Consider the following 15374-nt stretch of genomic DNA (forward strand, 5'->3'; position numbering starts at 1 on the left):
TCGCTTTAATATTAATTTGGCGCTCCGTTGACGAACCATTCAGCCATTCTGTTCCTGTAGAAGTCAGAGCATGGCGTAGAATGTTGCGATACCACGTCTGTGAGCGCCAGTGCACAACTAGGACCTGGGAGAATGAAGGCATGAATGAAGACGCTTGATGCGCAAGAGAAGCTTGCTTTGTCAGAGTACACATAAGTGGCAGAGGAAGCACGCTTTACAGTAATAAACAAACCGGCGGTGGCCACTTTCTTAAATGACTCCAACGCAATTATTAGTTATGCACCGATCGAGAAAACAATGAGAAGCTGCGAACTTATTTATTGTCTGGATGGGTGGTGATCCTTACGAAAGATAAGCACGCTCGTTTATTGTCTTGATCGGTGGTCATTATTTCACTCGTAACTGCAATGACATTCTTTGATAATGTCAAATCGATGCACGTACGCCGGTGGGTGATCGGTTGGACCGGTTCGGTGCGGCATCGCAAGGGATATGTCTGCAACACGGAACGCGTAAACAGCTCGCCTGTCGGTGCCGACACATCTACATTGAAATCACCGACAACTACAACAGGGGTAGTGTCATCGCAGCTAATTCACGCAAAGTGAGTTGCCATGAACCTTACGGGGCTATGAATCATTGCCTTTCTTGCTTGCGTACGGGGGTATGTGCTGTTGCTCACGGGGGTATGAGCCATTGATGATGGCAGTTTTCGATATGCTGTTCTCTATGTTGCATGCGTGCTAGAAATAATTTAAGCACTGTTCACTTCACTTTGCTGAGTGCTTGTAGCCTCTGCCTTACGGGACTATGGGTCATTGAATTTTTTGCTTGCTTAAGGGAGCATGCATGCCCACGGGTTTATGAACCATTGACGATGACTGTTTTTGTTCACGGACTACAATAACCACGGAACCTTAGCCGTATACAGCTTAGCCGTAAAAACAGAATATATTCGAAAGAAAAGACGTTGGTGGCAGTGAGTTTTGAGCATACGATACCACGGTCAGAAGCCGAGTGTCCTACCCAATGAGCACAACGAGCGTTTCCTACATAGCAGACCTGTGCACTATTCTTTATGACATCACGCTACTTAGACAGTAATTATAAATAAATAACAGAAATTATAAGCAGTTAAATGGACAAAAAGGAAACGTGTGTTACCATCCAAGCAGGAACGTTTCTGATCATTTCTTTCAACGTTGACTTCCTAACGTTTTTGAAGATTTAAAGAGTCGGCTTCACCACAAAGGCGCTTTACACGTCAGTGACGACTTGAAAAGTCTGCGACTTAACTGAGAATTACAGTCACCCGACATAACAGCACCAAGAGTTTCCTGTCCATGTTGATTCAACTTCGCTCGCGCAAAAGGCTCTCCACGCATTAGTGCAGTTCTTGAAGCGAATCCGCTTGAGTGACCGTTTATACAGTTTTCCTGTGCGTCCTCGCGTGTGCGCGCATGTGTTCACTGTCTCCCTCTGTTCTTCTTTCTATTCGCCTTTCTATAATTCCCAGTTTGGGGTATCGAACCGCACGCTTGTGCGGTTGACCACCCCGCCATTCCTCTCCTTGCTTTCTTTGTCTCTTGTGACTCTACCTTGTACATTTATCAAGCCAACGAGTGCTCTAGTGCGGGGCTCTTGCTATAACCGAGGAGCTCCTGTCTTTTGTGGCTCGCGCCCTCTTACTTCACTGTCTTTGTCGTGTAGTTGTATTTTTATTGCAGATATCTTTATAAAGGGAATATTTATTTGCTACAGCTCTTCTTATATTGACCACGTTGTCGTGGTGGGCACCGATCGCCAGCATGGAGCACTCCCTTTAGAACATTCGGCGTCCAGATGGTCTTCCTCACGGCCTTTGAACTCCGTGACTCTTATGCAACGATGCCGCAGAGCTTCTCTATGCGACACGTGGAACTTTCTGAGGAACACCATGCGAATTCGTTACGCAAACATTTCAGCATGGCAAGACCTAGCGTAAAACAAAGTAAACGGACCGCAACTGAATGGCGCAAGTGTACGCAACGCTGGTACAGAGAGACTAAGGGGCAAAGCCGGAGTGCATGCACGTATTTCTTGGCCTACAGACATAGAGAAGGGAAAACCGATGCACTATATGCGCACACGACCTAGCACATCAAGACGACGATGAACCACGCACGAAAGATAACTTGTGAGTGTCCTTGTAGCTATTTCTTTTTCAGCGCTGGTGGTTTTAGGTGCGAACCCGGCCACGAAAAAAATACGGTCTTCCGCTTCGTTCAGCGTCATCTCCTATGTTGCAGCATCTCCGCTCAGAACCTCACTCCTTCTCTTACTCGCCCTGTTTTCTGAGGGATTGTGTTGGAAGAGTTGCGGCAAACCGTTTCGCTTCGCTGACTCGCTGCATCGATATGTGCAAAAACGTTACCCAACTGGAAATCCTTCCGCGAACTGCCTCAGAGTCGTTGCCTAATTTTGCAGGAAAGATGAGGACAGCCCCAACATTGGCTGCTGAAGAGAAAGAGAAAATGTAATCAGGAGAAAGACGCACTGTCTCGCTTTTTTATTATGTTCTCAGAATGAGCCTACCAGCCTCCGATATTCTCAGCATCTCCATTTTGTTGTTTTGAGACATCACGTTGCGTAACTGTCATTGAAGTTATCGCAGTTCTTATTTTGTCTGTCCTCTTCAGTTTTGTGCTTTAGGTCTGTGAAATGACTTGCTGCCCAGGTCTGTGCAAGGTTTCTCGTCTCACTAGGGCATGCGTGTCACAATTTTGACCAAAAAGCAACGGCGGCCTCATCATTATAGGAACAACTGTCCTGAAGCTATTTATCGGGCACTGACTCTCTACGCGGGCAGAGCATTAATTCACCTCTGATTGACACCATTTCGATGCATTAAAGTGTTTTATATAACTCTATTTCTTTATTACCAAATGCTTTTGAAGCCTTCGGACTGGGTAGCATTTGCAGGACGTCTTGAAGACTCCTCGCAAGAAATTGGAAGACTGTGCTGAGTGTGTGCACGGTGCCGTACTTCAGATGATCTGCAAGAACTTAATGTTCAAAGAATTGGTTGCAGTTCCCACACCAAAATATGAGCACCATAAACAGAAATAGGAATTTGCGACTATGGAGGTAGAATTTGATTGATGAATGAATAAAACACTATTAAGCTTTAGAATAAGAGAAGAAAGCTGGCAAACAACTTACTGGTTTTCCGAGGAAGACTGAATGTCAAGTAATTACGGCGCAACATGCCAGGGTCAAGGCGGTGGCAGCTAAAATGACACTAAAACGCAAGGGTAAAGCCGCATTTGTAGCCAGCTGTAAATGTCTTCCATTTAGTTACACTAACTACACTTTTCCTATACACTAGCACACTGGCCCGTCGACAAATGGATAAAATTTCAAAGAAACCACTGATATTAAAAAGTAACAATAAAGCGGTCCTTACGCTTCATTTTATTTCATTCAGCTTTATTTCCTTTATTTAACCTTAGAGACTTTAAGTGCAACAATGAAATACGTGCCAGATGGTGCTTAATACAATACAATTCTTATAGGGATTACTCCTTCGTTTACAAAAAACAAATGTATACAGATAAAGATTGCTAATACTCGAGTTTAGTCGAGTTCTTCGTGCATATTTAGGAGATTGTGCCAGAATAAGGGACAAAATAGATTAGACTAGTAATGCGTGTTCGAATCCTTAATTAATAATCAACTGCTAATGAACGTGCCGTCTGTGGCCCAAGGGCAAAGTATGGTCAAATAGCGCCAGGCCAGTGTTAAAGAGTTCGTAATAGAGCGAGCAATTACGAGAGGTAGATGTGACGGGGCTGTAAAGGGGTCTAAATACAATGGCAGTAAAGTGCGCAAGATCTACATGCAACAAAATTATGACATAGGCAAATGAGGTGTAATTGGAACATGAGATCTACATTGAGGACGCGATGACATGATATACTTCAGTACGTGAGTGATAAAAGTTCGAGAGAAGCAATACTGCCTTAACAAGGCCCCTGAACAAAAGAGTCTGGAGGTATGCGCTATGGAAAGCAATAATATCATAGCACCAGCCTCTAGTGACAAGACGTAATATGAATTTCTTGGGCTGATAACAAGTACGACAACATCAGTTAAGGAACCTAAAACTGGTTTGACGTAAAAAACGGTTCTGTACCAAGAAACATTGCTGGACGAAGAGGCAAATGTTGCCAGTATGCAAAGGGACAGTGTGTTTATCTTTCAGCTTCTGCTTTTTGAAACTCAAGAAGAACGTGAAGAGCCGTCAGCGTCTGATCACATCGATCGCAGATTGGGAGCTCAGCACCGATCAGCCAGTAATCGCATGCACCGTATGTGTTCCCTATTCTAAGACTACAGAAAACGTCATCACTTCGTCGTGACTTTGTTGTTGATGGCCAACTGAGGTTTCGGTATCTCACAAACGTTGCCAGTAGCTCCTGAGTTTTGTGTGAATGAAAGGCTTCAAACCTATGGCAGGACCAGCTATGGAAGTGTTAAGTAATTTTGTAGCTACGAATGTAGAATGTTTTTCAAGAACCACGGCAACTAAAGAATGGCATACATTCTTGTATCTATTAGATGTCTTGCTCCAAGGTATTTGATCTCAACATAAATTCACCGAAAACTAATTATTTTGTGTTTCTGTTGGTCTTTGCCACGTGAATTTATCTAGTAATAATAAAATAATAAACACGCACGCCACAGTTTCCGTTCTAACGTGGATCGCTGCGGGAAAAGAAAATAATAGAAATAGCGCCGGTGCCTTATAAGATGATCTAAAAGAGAAGTTTTGTCCTAAAATAATGTGCCGATCATGCCACTGACAGACCGCACTAAACCATACTCCATGAAATATGCTGCTGGTCCAAATTTATGACGGCACTAGACCCCTGGGGCGAGTAGCCGTGTTTATGAAGCCCCAACCTATAACGGAAGGCCATTTGAAAACTAAGCGGGAGATATGGCGGAGTGACAGAAGGCGCGGATCTGAGTGCTTACGGCTGCCTTTGTCTGCTCGCCATTTATTTCTTCCATTGAAACCCAATGGCCGTCTCGTATCGAAAGCCGCGACCGCAGCTAAGAGAAGACGCTATACTCTATCAAGTGCCGCTCTGGATTTAGCGTTCATTCGCTATGCTTGTTCGTTTTTTTTTTTTTGAGGCTCGCAAAAGAATTCTGTCTTTTTCATTCACTCCTTGAATATGCCGTATTGCTGTTGTGCACAAACTCAATGTCATACTGTATTGTAGACGTTGAATTCGAAGGAAACAGCATAACAATTTACTTGCTGCTTCTCCTCTTCGTTTCCTCTTTTCAGACTTTTTGTTTTTTGACTTTGCTGTTGATAGCGGCCTCCACACGGCGTATGCGGCTGGGAAAATACAGTTGTAGCCTCTATTTTCGGGCTTTTTTGTTGTGCATGTGTCCCTCCTTCGATTACCATTATTTTTCGAAGGCAGTTAGCCCTTCAACAGCTTCATCTCAGCATAGCCCACATTTCCATTTGGGTCCATGTAGACTTCTCTGTGTCGTTTCATTTTTTGTTTCACTGTTTGATGAAATTAAGATTGATTGATTGATTGATTGATTGATTGATTGATTGATTGATTGATTGATTGATTGATTGATTCTGCTGTTGCCTTTTCGTTACTACCTTTTCGGGGCTGTAGCTACAAGCCCGACAGGCGCTCCTATTGTCCCTTGAAATGGTGCTGCCTTAGAGAGACAGCGGGAGAGCAGTAAGTTTGGGGGAGACACGCAAAGACGATACAACAAAATTGCGAACCTACAGGGTGTATTTTGCTTGTAAGAACTCGTACTCGTTGGGTAGAGCTCATAATCCCGTAAAGTACAGATGTGTGGTGCATGCATCGTCCCCCAGACCACAAGAAAATGCATGCTAAACTATAGGACGATGGAGAAGGAATATTGCCTTCTTACTTGCGGAGCTCTTAGGCTGGATGCCTGTTAAGTGAGGCTGGCATACATGTCGAGGCAAAGCAGCAAGCTGGCTCCGGTAGACCAAAGGACGAAAGTAACACGAAAGAAAATTAATTATCTAATGAAATGCGAGCCATACCGATATTTAACACGTTAACATGCCACAAGTATATCAGTACTAGCATTCTGCGGCCATGTAAGTAGGGTGCAGAAGTCCGAAGTGACATGGTGACAAGAAATGGTTGGCGTTATTGGAACAACTTTTGCGACCGTTCTTGTACGAATTTCGTCGTCGTGGTAGTATAAGGGTATATTCACAGAGCAGTTAAAGATATCGAAGTTGCACGTTTCTGGCTACTTTATCGGTATTTGGCTAAATGTCAATTCCAATTCTGGTCAGCATTGAACACAATCTACGCTGACTGCTAAAAACACAAGGGTTACAATGTGGGCTTGTTGGTAATGCATTTTCAAGGGGTGTACGGTAGCGCGATTGAAAGACGGGACAAAAGAAGACACACCGGGACACACACAGCGCTAACACAGTTAGCACTGTGGGTGTCCCTGTGTCTCTTCTTTTGTCCCGTCTTTTAATCGCGCCGATACCGTACACTCCTTAAAAACACAAGTTCGAGTTCAAGTAATCCAATTAATCTGGAAGACGTCTATGCGACTGGACGTCATCCTTGCATAGGCAAGAAAAAAGCTATGATAACCACCTATTATGGCTGTATTTAAACACTGTGCCTGTGTGATCAATCAGCGTATAAGAAAGCGTGCGTGTGTGTGTGTGTGTGTGTGTGTGTGTGTGTGTGTGTGTGTGTGTGTGTGCGTGCGTGCGTGTGTGTTTGTTTGTTTGTTTGTGCGTGTGTGTGTGTGTTTGTGTGTGTGTGTGCGTGTTTGTGCGTGTGTGCGTGCGTGTGTGCGTGTGCGTGTGTTTGCTCATGTGATCGTTTTTTACTTCGATGCTGTCTTTGCGAAGCTTTCTTTCTTAGTGGCTTCTTCGGAATTAGATAAAGATTAATTTTTGCCAGTGACCGCTTAGTTGTCTACTCAGCTGTCAACGGCGGTTATTGGACCAAAGTTAAAGTCCGCGTTTGAAAACCAAAGAACTCCTATTGACGCTTTGGTCAGGCCAAGGGTTCCTGGCCGGGACACTAAAATAAGTTCCGGATTTTGCTATATTATATATCTAGTAAATTATTCTGCACCTAGTGAAAATATTTTGAATTCTGCATTCGATCATCGCCTCCCTCAGAAGGCAAAACGCCGACCTGATGAAGCGGAATGAAGTGCTCATGAAGCGTCTAGAAGAGCAAGAAGGACGTCAGGAGGAACGGGACAAAAGAGCTCAGGCCAGGGAACAAGCCCTGGAGAGGAAGCTCCAACATCTTATTGAGCAATTGCAAAAACAGCAGACACCGACCATAACGCCAACGCCGCCGAGGGAACATACTCCCCCGATAGAGGACCTAGAATCGGGAATAGAGTACAAGGTGAACAAGGCCCGAACCGAAGACAAGACCGAACTGAGAAATGAATTCCGAGCCGAACTGGCTCAGGCCGTCGACACCATAAGCAAGTCTGTGGCAGCCACCGTCCAAGCAGCCTTACAAACGCTCCGCCAGGAGATCACCCAGATGGGCAACGAGCTCAACCAACGCATCTCCATCCTAGAAAGGGAAAAAGAGCAGGCAAGGAAAAAGCCAAAATACCCCATCAGAGAAGCCCAGATGAACGAGACTCTGGGAAGCCAAGATGGCGAATAAAATAGCAAAGAAGAAAGAAGCGACCGAAACCCTCAAAATTTGGCAGTGGAATTGCAGAGGAATAAATCGGAAACGGCAAAATTTACTTCACCTATGTACCCTACACCAACCTGACGTCATCGCGTTACAGGAAACAGAGACAAATAATATTACGATGCGTGGCTACAAAACGCACATTGCCCAAGGAAGGACCAGGACCGCCGTCCTCATCAAGAAGCACTACACGACGCAGCAGCACGAAATCAACCACAGAATCGAGCACACTCTGATTGAGCTGGTTCCTCCCAAGAAAACCTTGCAGAGCCTCTACATCCTGAATGTATACAGTCCTCCGCGCGACACGTTAAAGGACTTGGACAAGTTACTGAGAGAAGTGAAGAAAGTCACCGACGGTCAGAAACTTCTCGTGGTGGGCGACTTTAACGCTCCACACGTGGCTTGGGGCTACCGATCAACCAACAAGAAGGGTATGGACGTGCACAACGCGGCACAACACCACCAGCTGACGTTGTGGACCGATCCTCTAATACAAACTAGAATCGGCAACAGTGTCTCCAGAGACACCAGCCCAGACCTGACCTTCTCCACTGGCTTCAGGCAAGTCGAGTGGTCGAGACTGGACGAGACTCTGGGCAGCGACCATCATATCATCCAGACCGAAATCATGCACCACAAAACCCCTGTGAGATTAGGTCAAGCCAAAATTACAGACTGGCCTGCTTTCCGCAAAGATGAACACCCCAGCAGCCTAGAGAACATCGAGGAGTGGACCAAGAACGTGATGGACTTGGTTACCAAGTACACAAAGACCATCCAACTCACTGCGGACAATCCCGAAGTCGACCCACACCTACTTCACCTCTGGGAGGCCAGGCGAGGACTTTTGAAGAGATGGAAGAAGCAGAAGAGAAACCGCAAACTCAAGATCCGCATTGCCGCAATCTCGCGGCAGGCGGAGGAGTATGCTGAAAAACTCGGACGTCAGAACTGGAATCAAGTGTGCGACCAGTTACAGGGAACCCTCAGCAACCGAAAGACCTGGGCCATTTTAAAGACCCTTCTGGCGAAGACGGAATCAAAAACTGTCACGGGGCAACACATACAAAGACTTATACACAACTTCCAGGGAACCGAAGAAGAAGCGCTCGAAGCCATCACTGCGAAATACATCGGTGACGAGCAACAACGGAAGACGCAGCCAGTCATTCACCCGGAGTACGAGGGGGAACCCAATCCGGATTTAGACCAACCTTTCACCAAGTCGGAGATCGTGGCAGCCATAAGAAATCTCACAAGAAACACGACGCCCGGCAGGGATAAAATTAACAACAAGACCCTCCGTAACCTGGACGACGGGGCGACGGAGAGTTTGCTAAAGTATATCAATGAAAGCTGGGAGACGGGCAGTATACCGGCTTCCTGGAAGCACGCGGACGTAACGATGATCCCGAAACCCGGCAAGCCCATCAACCTACAGAACCTGCGTCCGATCTCTCTTACGTCATGCGCGGGAAAACTCTTCGAGCACATGGTCCACAATCGTCTCTCGCCCTACCTGGAAGAAGGTGGGCACCTGCCGAACACTATGTTCGGTTTCCGGCCTAACCTCTCCACCCAGGACATTCTACTTCAGCTTAAAGAAGAAATCATCGACGGCCTCAGCACATGCCACAAGAGTGCCATCCTGGCACTCGACGTGAAGGGAGCCTTCGACAACGTCTCACACGAAGCAGTGCTAAACAGCCTACAACATACCAACTGCGGACGGCGGACATACAACTACGTCCGGGACTTCCTGACGGGTAGAACGGCGACCATAGGCCTGGGGAATCTCAGGACCAAGAAGTTCCCCGTACCGCAGAAAGGAACCCCCCAGGGGTCGGTGATCTCCCCGTTGCTGTTCAATATAGCGATGAGGGGATTGCCGAACCTCTTGGAGAACATCAGGGGTATCCGTCACGCAATGTATGCAGACGACCTGACCATGTGGACGTGCACGGGATCGGCGGGCGAACAACAAGACGCCCTGCAGGAAGCCATCGACAGGACCGAGCATTATCTACACCACTGCGGTCTTTCATGCGCGCCGGAAAAGTCGGAGCTCCTGATCCTCAAAAAGAGGACAAGAGGGCGGCCTCCGCAGGACACACCTGACCCAACGTTGACACTAAATGGAGTCAACATACCCAAGGTGGACACACTTCGTATTCTGGGCCTCACTTTCCAGAAGGACGGTGCCGGTCTCGCCGCCATTAAAAAACTGCAAGCGACAGTTATCCAAGTCGCGCACTTGGTGCGAAGAGTGACAAACAAAAAGCACGGCCTGAAAGAGCAGGACACAATCAGATTAATACAAGCCCTGATAATCAGCAGAGTCACTTACGGCACCCCGTACCTGGGTCTCAAGAACAGCGAGAGAGACAAATTGAACACCCTAATACGAAAAACCTACAAGCTGGCACTGGGGCTTCCACCGACGACGTCGACGGAGAAGCTGCTCAGCCTGGGCATACACAATACTTGGGAGGAACTTGTAGAGGCCCACAAGACCAGCCAGATAGAGCGACTCAAGCTCACCAGCACGGGTAGGGACATGCTAATAAGACTGGGCTACCCAGTCGAATATAAGTCTACAAAACAGCGGGTTCCTCTACCCCTGAGGGAGAAGATCACGGTGGCCAGCATCCCGAGAAACATGCACCCTGAATACCACAGAGAAAGGAGGCGAGCGAGAGTGAAAGCTCTACGTAAGGCCTACGAAGGACCAAAACAAGGAGAAGTCCGATACACCGACGCGGCAAAGTACAAGAACAGAGCGGCCCACGCTATCAGCGTGATCAACGGCCAAGGACAAGAGGTAGCTGCGGCCTCGGTAAACACTACAGACATCGACTGCGCGGAAGAAACGGCGATAGCCCTGGCGGCCACTACGGGCCAGCGAGAGGAAGATCTAATCACAATCATCACCGACTCGCAAACAGCATGTAGAAATTACCAAAAAGGCCGCATTTCCAAACAAGCCCTGAGCATCCTCGAAAAACGAGACAATTTTCCTGAACTGTACATTGTCTGGGCCCCGGGACACGAGTCCCTGGCGGGTAATGTAGCGGCTAATGCCGCTGCCCGAGATCACATTCTCCGGGCTATCCCACCAGGTTCACGAGCACCGGTAGACCAACAAGATAGCGTCCCGAAAAGATACGCCGATATCCTGAGCCACTACAGGCTGAGTAGGAGGATCTATCCACCCCCGCATCCCCAGCTGACAAGAGAAGAGGCGGTGATGTTCCGAAAACTACAGACCGGCACATTCCCGCACGGCACCCTGCTACACGCGATGTACCCTACGAGCTATGCCCACAAATGCGCTTTCTGCTCTAGGCCCAATACCCTCTACCACATGGTATGGGAATGTCAGCAAAACCCATCGACACCGCCCATCACCGGACCAACCGTCGAGCAGTGGGAGGCCCAGCTGACAAGCTCGAGCCCTGAAGACCAGCATCGCCTGGTGAGCAGGGCCAAGTTATCAGCTCAGGCCCACGGCATCCTGGACTAGGGAAGCCGCCCACCTCGGACGATTTTACCGTCGGCTCATTTCTGCTAATAAAGTTTATTCCTCCTCTGCATTCGATGTCCTTGTTGGCGTGTCTAAAATAACTTTCACTTTCATTTTTCACAATACCCCATTTCTCAAGCCATTATTTTTACCTACAAATCTCCGTTGTTGATAATACATTTTCCATGCTCTACTTACATATGCAACTAATGCACCTCATATATTTGTGACCTTCTATTTCTAGGAGACTTTCCACATTCAAGGCTCATTCGTCCTGACAGACTTCCTTGCATATACGATCACGCTCCCAACGGGGATGAATTACGCTTGTAGCAATGTGCCGAATATTTTTTCTTTATTTCATCTCTGAGGCCACGTCGACTACCTATGCACGTCACCTGGCTGTTTTCTTTGTTTGCTTAATAAACTGACTGGGGCTACAGGCCCTATTCATGCTGCCTAAAACTTGTCTTTCCATACTTTTAAGGCTTATTCTATCTGTTTCCACATTAATGTCAAAACGTGGATGCAAGCGTGCACGCTTCATCCTGACTCCCAGAAGCCCATGCCTCACATTCCTTGGCTCCAAAACACCGACTTTGTTTCGAATCAACATCTTTTTTCTCCTTTGCACAAAGTAACTTTATGGTTGTCACATAAGGGCTTATTTATCTCCTTTGTGTTCCCGTGCAATGGTTGTAAAGGAGAGCTAGTATGTTCACAGCACTCACGCAATTCCGGGCGTCGTTTTTCTTCAGTTTGCAGTTGGGGTGCCTCCGAGCGCCATCCTTAAAGCCGAGATTCCGTGAACAGGAGAAAGGTGATGCACGGGTGGTGAGCGCGTGAGGTGGCAGGGACACAAGGCGTCATCCGCTGAAAAAAATAAAAGCTACTTAGGGGCGTGTCAGTCTCCGTTTGGACTGACGGGCTGTGCGTCTTGTCTCGTAGGGAACAAAGTGCAAAATTTGTGCGAAAAAGAAAAAAAAACAAAGGAGATATCATTGTTATCTGATGCTGAAAAGCAGGATGCTGGCTGCCATATAAGACAAAGGTGGAAAGTCACTTGTAGGGTACGAGGAAGATGTGTTAATTTTTTGTGTGTCATTGTTGATTAAAAGGGACTTTTATTTAGCTCTGCAAGCACGGCAAACTAAGCGTGGGCGACGTAGTAATTCTGATAGCACCTAAGATGAATGTAACTTAAGGTAATCTGCTGCTGAATTATTTATAGTTATTTTCATATTTCGAAAAATTCCATTCCCTGCTTCAGTAAAGTGTAACTTCAGCGAAAAGCTTTTTTTTTCTTTTTTAATGATCAGCGAGAGCTCCTCAAAACATGGGTGTGCGAAGAAAGTGAAGTCTAGAGAGTGTGTCTTGTCCAATATAATGTTATGTGCAACACTTATTTTGCAAGAGTTCTTTTCCAGTGATCCTGCACTACACTTATCAGCTGCACTTCCAAATAGCTGATTCAGCAGTGATGAATGTAGTGGTTTGGCTTTGTTTAGGTATACGCCAAAAGGCGAAAAAATTGACAAACGACTTGCTAAAAATAGTGCTCCTTGAACAATTGCTGACGAAAGTTGTTTGTCACAATTTTTGTCCTGTGACGTTGTCGTGATTCCTTTATCCTTCCTCTATCATTCGTCACTAATTGTGCGGCGCTAATTAGCCAGCAAACCCCAAACCATTGTCACAAAGTTAACGTTCCTTTGTGTTTGGTTTATACAAGGAGATATTGATGCCTACGTGGCGTCGTCAACTCTTCTCTATCATGATATTTGCGCTAAAAATAATTGTTGTAACCAAAGCCACAGTCAGTAAAAATAACACGACATCTTTTCTAAAGTTCACGCAAAAAGAACGGAAAAATCAAATATTCTTGCTAGTTCACCTAACACAAATGTTCTTGTATAGCTGCATATGAGGTACATCTTGAGTGCCACATTGCAAGCACAACACTTACGAACATGGACACAAGGCCCATGGAAACACGAAAGTGAACGAAAACATGTAAACATGAATACGATGCGTATGTGCCGTTCTGGAAAAAACAGGAAGCTGCTCTTTAACTGCACTCCTGCGGGTGCACTTCTCTACTTTTGTGTCCTGTCTGCACGTCTCACTTCTTTTTTGCATAATGCCCGTTTTCCCGTATAAAATTACCATAGCATTTCATTCGCTCACTCCCGCACGTGTTGCCAGTGGCAAATCAAAGAAGAACTTTTGAAGGTATTGAGAGTCTTTGACAGACTCTGAACATTCCCTTCAAGGCTGTGTTGCTTTTCAGTGGCACTTTCTGCGAAGCAGTAACCTTTCTTTAGCTTTCTGGAAGTAGTAGCACATACTTGTAGGTTTGAAGACAAGGTAAATATTAAGAATACTTATTAGGTGGTACGTGTTGTGATCAGTGCGCAGTGATCGAATCGTTTTTAGCCGATTATAATTTATGTAAGGGGTTGACGCTCATATAAAGCTGCCCTCGCTTTTTTGCTTTCTCGTGGTTCTTGAACTTTCTTGACAGCCTCACTAAAGTCAAGATCATTGATCAACTTTTTCATCCCAACCTAATTACAATAAACATCCACTCCATTAACAAGCATCTTAGCTGGACATCCTAAGCTTTTATCTTTTTGATTTGAAGTCACTTTGATGTGCTATCAGGGTAGTATATTTAAAGAGATATTCTATTTCATTTACTTAAAGGTTTGAATCCGAAGATCGATAATAATTGCGGTGGTTTTGAGCAAGAAAAGCACATCAACGTATTTATCACCGCACACAATGAGGTGAGTGCTTTCCATTTTTGACTTATTCTGCTTTTTTTGCAGGTTCGCAATTTTATCGTTCTACCCATCGGAGCACGATCTTGATGCAGTCAACAACGTTGCCGCAAATGAACGCAACGACATTTCTAGTTCATGCAGCTGCACATAGAGCAAGAAAGTTGCTTCTGGTGAGGAACTCTCGACAATAACTTTTACGTTTAGGTTTCCAGTTTGCCACACTTTCATTATGTGTCCCTTTCTTTCTTTTTTCCTTTCTTACTGCTGGACTCCTCCAAACATCTGCGGAGTTCATTATGGTGGAGAAGGCGCTGATGTCCAAAAGTTATTTGATAAACCTCAGTGATCCCTCTCTCCCTCTTTCTATTCCCTTTTCCCCCACCCCCAGTGTAAGGTAGCAAACCGGGTGCTCGTCTGGTTGGCCCTGCCTTTCTTGTCCTTGCTCTCTCTCTCTGTCTCTCTCTTAAAGCCAAATCATGCAGCCTACCATAAATAAGTATGGCGGAGACTGCTAGAATTACAGGCAATACAATGAGCGTCTCTTCCGTTCATGTAATTTTCTTCCGTCCTTATTCCGCTCAACGACACAACATGATGAACCGACTAGCCCATCAGTCAACCATTCCGAATATCATTAGAGACAGTAAACTCACAGCTAGAAGTTCCACTGTCCATCGTGAGTTTCAGACGAAAAGATTCAATACGAGGGAGCGTCTGCAGTGCAGACAGTCGCTGCCAGACCAACTTGCAAGCATCGGAAAGCGTAGCCGAAACATATGCGAGATATTTCAGCAGCTGCACTGCCTATTATGTAGTATTATAACCTAAGATATAAAATAAATTTTTTCAAGAGTTTACATTGTGCTGGCGGAAAGTTCAAAGAAGTTTAAGGACTGTTGCATTTTACAGACAGCAGGTTTCCTCTTTATGATCTTCTGTGTCGTGTCAGTATGCGGGCTTGGATTTCCAAAAGTTCCTGCAGATACCCGAGATGTTGGTTGCGTAACCCTCCCTATGTACGGGACAGATACACCTTGGCCAAATGGTGCCTGGCTCTTCCATGCACTGACAAACACAGACATAAACACAGCAATGTGCATACAAACAAATACAAATCTACAGACGGCCTTATTTCTTGCAAGTTTGATCAGCGCCGCGAAAGACGATGACGACAGCAGAAGCGGCTGGATTAGCCTGAACGTGAATGGGCCTACCGTAGAATCACTTGGTAAGCACTCACCGGATAGAAGAAACACCTGTGCGTTTACAACGCTTTTCTTTTAGAACATCCTGATTTCG

At 45.9% G+C, this 15374-nt stretch overlaps 1 long non-coding RNA gene across 1 annotated transcript in view; it reads left to right on the forward strand.

Moving 5' to 3' along the window:
- Positions 1 to 14245, forward strand: part of LOC135899596 (uncharacterized) — a 79784-nt gene extending 65539 nt beyond the window's left edge. Inside the window, exon 3 of the long non-coding RNA XR_010563657.1 lies at positions 14121 to 14245. This is a non-coding gene — a long non-coding RNA (uncharacterized lncRNA). The remainder of the gene's footprint in view (positions 1 to 14120) is intronic.
- Positions 14246 to 15374: the final 1129 nt, after the last annotated feature.

Source organism: Dermacentor albipictus, chromosome 4 (genome assembly GCF_038994185.2).
Source record: "Dermacentor albipictus isolate Rhodes 1998 colony chromosome 4, USDA_Dalb.pri_finalv2, whole genome shotgun sequence".
Classification (NCBI taxonomy): domain Eukaryota; kingdom Metazoa; phylum Arthropoda; class Arachnida; order Ixodida; family Ixodidae; genus Dermacentor; species Dermacentor albipictus.